Source organism: Alligator sinensis, unplaced genomic scaffold (assembly GCF_000455745.1).
Source record: "Alligator sinensis unplaced genomic scaffold, ASM45574v1 scaffold497_1, whole genome shotgun sequence".
Taxonomy (NCBI): Eukaryota; Metazoa; Chordata; order Crocodylia; family Alligatoridae; genus Alligator; species Alligator sinensis.
In genome coordinates this window covers 493,592-499,653 of record NW_005842883.1, presented here as the reverse complement: position 1 = coordinate 499,653, position 6,062 = coordinate 493,592, and the positions used below count along the sequence as shown (strand labels likewise).

The 6,062-nt window shown below is 39.0% G+C and overlaps 1 protein-coding gene across 1 annotated transcript in view; it reads right to left on the bottom strand.

Moving 5' to 3' along the window:
* The window catches only part of LOC102372428 (vacuolar protein sorting-associated protein 13B-like), a gene marked incomplete at its 3' end in the record, with an annotated part of 150,849 nt that overhangs the window by 107,374 nt on the left and 37,413 nt on the right, over positions 1-6,062 (bottom strand). The gene's annotated exons all lie outside the window — the stretch shown is intronic.

Here is a 6,062-nt window from a genome sequence, read left to right as displayed (position 1 = left end):
GGGTTTGTTCATTTGGGAGCAGGTGGGTTCAATCCCTAGAAGCCTCCACACAGACCTCCATAATCCCCCCCCCAATACCACCAAACCCTCCTGGACCCCAACAACCCTCCACAGACCCTGCCTGCCCTCCCAATCCTCCCTGCAGACTCTCCCTGCCCCCACAACCCTCCCAATCCCCGCTATAGACCTCACCTGCCCCCCTGAATCCTCTGCAGACCCCGATTCCCCTGACCACCTCCATGGATACTATTTGCCCTCCTGAACACCCCCAGCCTGCTTGCCCAAATTCTCCACACTAGCCCCCCCATCCCACCTTACCTTAGACCAGGTGCCATTTTTAACTCAATCTAGCCTCTCCCCTAACCTCCCCAGATGTTGGTATGCACCCAAAGAAGTGGCAACTGTACCAAACCACACTTTAGGAAAGATCGAGTGGAAAATGGAATTGAAGGTCACCTTACTTAGCAAAGATTAAAAAATGCAGTGTGACCCTTAATATTCTCCTTCATGGTCTGCTGTCCCCTTTTGCTAAATTTCTGAAGTGAAATGAAAGTGTGTGTGTCATCATGTATCTAAAAGTTTAAATGCAAAAAAAAAAAAAAAAAAAAAAATCACTAAGTTAGCTATTATTTTCAAGTCCTGTAAATTTACCAAAAGAGTTTGGAAGAAGTTCGTGAAAATGGCTCTCTGAACAAGAGCCAAACCATCTAGTATGAAAAAGCTCCCACAAGCATCTCATGGCAATACTTCAATCAACTGCAAAATACCAAGATGAAATATATACAGTGCAGTAAATCTTTACTTTAGTACTGTTTGCTGCCAAAAAAAGCTTTCACAGTAAATTTTAATTTAGTATCAAAAAGCAAAATTATGTCCAATTAATTAATTTTGCTCCTATGCATACGATTAATCATATCTATAATAGCATCTAAATTGAATATTATGTACATTATCAGAAATTTCCTTTACCTTATTAACTTACATTTGTTTAAGTGATTAACTTGTTAACCACCTGCATACCTCATTGCAGAACAGTCAGAAAAAAGGTAGTAGCATGTACTTCAGATGCATCTAGCTGTTCCTGATGTAAAACAGGGCTATGCAAGATAATAGAGATCTGATAATGCCAAAGATATTGTGCTCAAGTGCTCAGATAAGTAATCAGAGGCATGTCATTAACTCCACATAGCTAACGAAATTTAAATGCATACAGCCTGATTTTCAAAGCTGCTGAGCTATCACAGCTACCGAACAACTTCAAATAGAGATGAAAGTACTCAATGTGGAATCAAGGCCCTAAACCTTTTTTCCTAAAAGGGAAGCAGATGGCTTATTTTACATATTATAAATACCAAAGCTTTATAACAGTAGCTTGTTGTGAGACATGGAGTAATATGCTTTACTGAACACCCAAAGTAGTATGCAGCAAACACACTCAGTAACTTCCCAGTTCCAACACAGATATAACTTTAGGTTACTAATTGTATATTAAGGATAATAAAATAACAGTTGATATCAGAATACATATTCTATTGGCTGACACTAAATTAATCAAATGAGAAACCTGTCATTATGGGAAACCTTTCACTATGGAGAATTAGTTAACCAGGAAGGCTGCTACAAGGAGGTTAGTTCAATGAAGATATGAAGTAATTTGAACCATATTTAGAGTTAGTAATAATCAACAGCCTGTTATCCAACACATGAAGGGGAAAAACAAATGCTTGACTGTCATGGTGTAATGGTGTAACCCATCATGCCACGAAATACAATAGAAAAGAAGTTTATACCATTCTGCAAAATTACAAGCAGAAGCTGAATGTCTAAAGACAGAGTTATTGAACCACCTGTGTCACAGTTTTCCAATCGGCAAAAGAGCGTTAATTATACTTGCCCTCTTTTGTAAACTGCTTTGAGCCCTTTGCAATTTACAAATTTTAGGCAACTGAGTATTAGGAAAAATATCAAGCTTCCTTAATTAACTGCTAAATTAAAAATTGTAACAGTATTTTATAATGGCTCATAACACCCCACCACTACACTCCAGCGATGAAAAGCTATATTATCTTTAAAACCAGCACTGAAAGCCAGCATCCTTTTGAAATAGGTAAAATTATTATAACCTCGCTTCTCCTGCCAAGAACAGGAGCCAAAAAGCACCTTCTCTCACACTCCATCACTATTTGCCAAGAAATAATAGTTAATGAATAAAAAATACATTAAGATGCTAATTAACACAAAGTGGACAAGGAAGAAAAGAGTTGAGAGAAGGAGCTACTGTTGGTATTCTAGTTATGAGAACTAATTTACAGGAAGATACAAAATATCTTCCCTTTTCTCTTTCTAGCTGGGACTTGTACAAAATCTGAGACTTAAACAGCAGGTCTTTTCTCTAGTGTGCACAAATGCAGAGAACATCCAAGCAACAGAATGTCAAATTAAATCAGCAGATATAAATGTCTATTCCATGCAGAAGGAGATCATAATACGTGCATCGTCAGGAGTGAGGGTTGAAGAATATTCTGAGCTCTATAGTCTTTACTCAGACAAAAAAATAATCCAGTGGGAACAAAGCTTTAAGACTCCTTCACTGAAATCCCCAAAGCAGTCAGTGAACGCAGAAGTCAGCCAAGAGCACCTAGAAATGTAGTTGGGGAGTCTCTTAGACCATTATATTATGTAGGAAAAAAATGTAAAAAGTTATATATAAATGTTACTTGTATCTACAGCTGGATCTGAGCAAAATTAGAAGTTTTCATCCCATGGGAATTTGATATTTTAGCATTTGTTTTTAACTGAATTTGAGTTGAAAAGCTGAAATATCTAAACATTCCATGGAACGATACACATTCTCAAAAGTTGGAAGCCCCATAAGGCAATGTTTCACCATAAGGAAATGGTCAAATTATCAGGAAAAAAAAAGAAATTTTCCCACAGACAATATTGATATTCAGAAACTGTGCTTTTCATCAAAACATGCCAATGAAAAATTTGTATTCAGATCTACAACTGAATTACAAATATGAAATTGATGCAGTAACAAAGATATGTTGCGTTTTTACTGGCAGAAACAAAATATTATTGAAAGATGACAAAGTTTACATAAAAAATATTTGGTACTCGGTCTATCAAACACATTCATATGACAATCATCAGGTGAATCTAGTTTAAAGCTCTACTAGGAAATTTTGCTTGTGGTTCCTAGTTAAATGAATTAATATCTTATACATTCATAGATTGTAAGGGGCTAGAAGGGACTTTGGAAGATCATCGGGTTCAACCCCCTGCACCAAGCAGGAAAGACAACTGGGGTCAGGTGACCCCCAGCAAGGTGACAGTCCAGTCTCCTTTTGAAGATTTCCAGGGTAGGTAACTGCACCACTTCTGAAGGGAGCTTATTCCACAGTCTGGACACTTTACCTGTGAAGAAAAAGTTTTTCCTAATGCTGAACCTGAAACTGTCATCCAGGAGTTTGTGGCCATTACTCCTGGTTTTCCTCAATGGTGCCTCTACTGAACAGTTGTTCACTGAGCCCTTGATGTATTCCCCTGATGTAGTGGCAAGCTGCTACCAAGTCCGCTCTCAGCCTTCTCTTTTTTAGGCTAAAGGGTCCCAGGTCCCTCAGCCTTTCCTCATATGGCTTGCTATGCAAGTCTCTGATCATATGAGTGGCCCTCCTCTGGACTCTCTCAAGATTGAGACCACGTCCTTGTTAAAGCGCGGCTCCCAGAACTGGAAGCAGTACTCCAGTTCGGGATTCACCAAAGCTGAATAGAGCAGAAGAATCACTTTCTTGGTTTTGTTGGAGATGCATCAATTGATGCATGCCAGAATATTATTTGCAATACTGGCAACAGTGTTGCACTGCTGGCTCATATTCATACAGTGGTCTATTATTACCCCCAAATCCCTTTTGTTCGTGGTACTGGTCAGTTTGGTGCTGCCAAGCCTGTAGGTGTGTAGGAGGTTGTTCATCCCCAGGTAGAGCACTTTGCATTTCCTCAATGTTTTTATTCAGACCCTATTTTGGTAAAAATAAAAAAAGTTAGCTTATCTATATTTTTTAATTTCCAATAACTTCAAGTATAAGTACAGTTAGTTGCTCCAATAAGACTGCAAAAGGCAAAGATATCTTTTATTGGACCAACTGTTTTTCAAACGCAAGACACTCTTAAATCAGGTCACTTGCTGAGATCAGATGACCTGCTGAAGAATGTCTTGCATTCAAAAGCTTGTCTAATTGTAATCTCAATAATGCAGTTCATCCAATAAAAGAGACCAGCTTAAAAAAATCCTTGCCTCTCATATAATTCCTGGACCGTCACGACTACAACCTCACACTTACACTACCACTCAAATAAGCTCCAAACTTTACAAACCTTTAACTGGAAACATTTTTCCAGATACTTGGTTAATATAAGCTCCCTGTCCCCTAATTCATTCTTCTAATTATAATACCCATGTCTGTTTAAATCAATGTTGCAAATGAAGCAAAGATATACAGAATAAGGCAGAGCTCTCAACTCTGTTTTACTAGTTAGCAGTAAGACCTGTACTTTATTCAGAACACAGACATTCTCTCTCTCACAGTCTTATTCTCATTTAATTAAAAAAAAAAAATCGACAAAACAGATCATGCAGTTGTATCCACTAGCTTACAATCTTATTTTATAAAATGAAGGATAACCTGCTAGTCCAGAGGAGTGGAAGAGGTAGTTGTGGCACAGAGAAGAGGGAGAAGGTGGGAGGATTAGAGGGAGTGGCAGACCACAGAGCATAAGATGGACTGTTTACAGAATGGGAAAGGTGGGAAGACTACAGAAGATGCTGATAGGTGGAAAGGGACTCAGGTTAAGACACATCCTAGTAAATCATAAATACAAATTCACAACATGAAAATCTCTCTGGTGGAGAAAGCCAAATCAGGTCTACAGAACACTTACATATGCACAACACACTTAACATGGCTATGCCACTACGATCAAACTTTTCCACCCTCACGGATTTCCAGGAAAACAGCAGTACTGGTATGAATACTCTGGAAAACCTTGGTGTAAAATTGCAGTTTACTTCACATATTACACTCCTGGTCAATTCAATGTAAACTTAAATCAAGAAAGGACTGCTGGGCAGATACCTACACATATACCTATGGCATGTACACAAGCGAAAAAGGACAGAGATCTTGCATTCAAGCTTGCTTGGAAATAAGCCATGTACGGCACAGAGTAAAACTTGTAAGAAAAGCAGAGCACCTATGCAGAAATCCACCTTTGTTTAAGTCTTACACTGCAAAAGGAAAAGGCTGTCACCTGCACAAACAACAATAGCATGACTAACCCAGCCATAAACGAAAACATTATTGACTGGGGGGAAAAAAAAGGCAGAAAAAAAAGGAAAAGAAATACGAAAAAAATTTCAATTTGTACAAAAACCAGCATCAAGGAATATCCTAAGCCAGTGTAGCTGACAGCATCACACTATATTTAAATCAAACTTGTTACAATAATGCTCAATGCCAAAAAAAGTGTCATCATGTACAATGGAAATTTTTACAAGCTATTGTGTGTTGCACGTACAAATAAGGTTATTCTAAGAAATGGGTTAAGTCAGCACTGTACACCTGCCTAGAGACAGTGATAAGGAATGAAAAGAGAAGATTATACAAGTGCAAAACAAGGGTATATAACACACACAGCCTCTGAACAGAACTGAGAAATCATCTCCAAATAAATGATAGTAGAGTAGCAACATGAAACTCCAACTGGTACTAAGTGTTACAGGTGCGGCTGGCCCTAAGTAGGGTGACTACCCATCCCTAATTGGGCAGAAGAGTCCTCGAAGGGGAACATCAAGTCCCAGTCCCAGGCTACATGACTCCAGAACAATATTTGTTCCAGATTCGCAGTATTGTTCAGGGATCCAGGTTTTCCGTTCACCCTGAAAAACTGCAGGAAACCGTGGGTTTCTCCTTGCAGGCTAGCAACATAAGTCTATGGGGAGCCAAGGGCATGGGGGGGGGGTGAGGGCAAGGGGGCAGATACAGACCCCCACAGTGAGG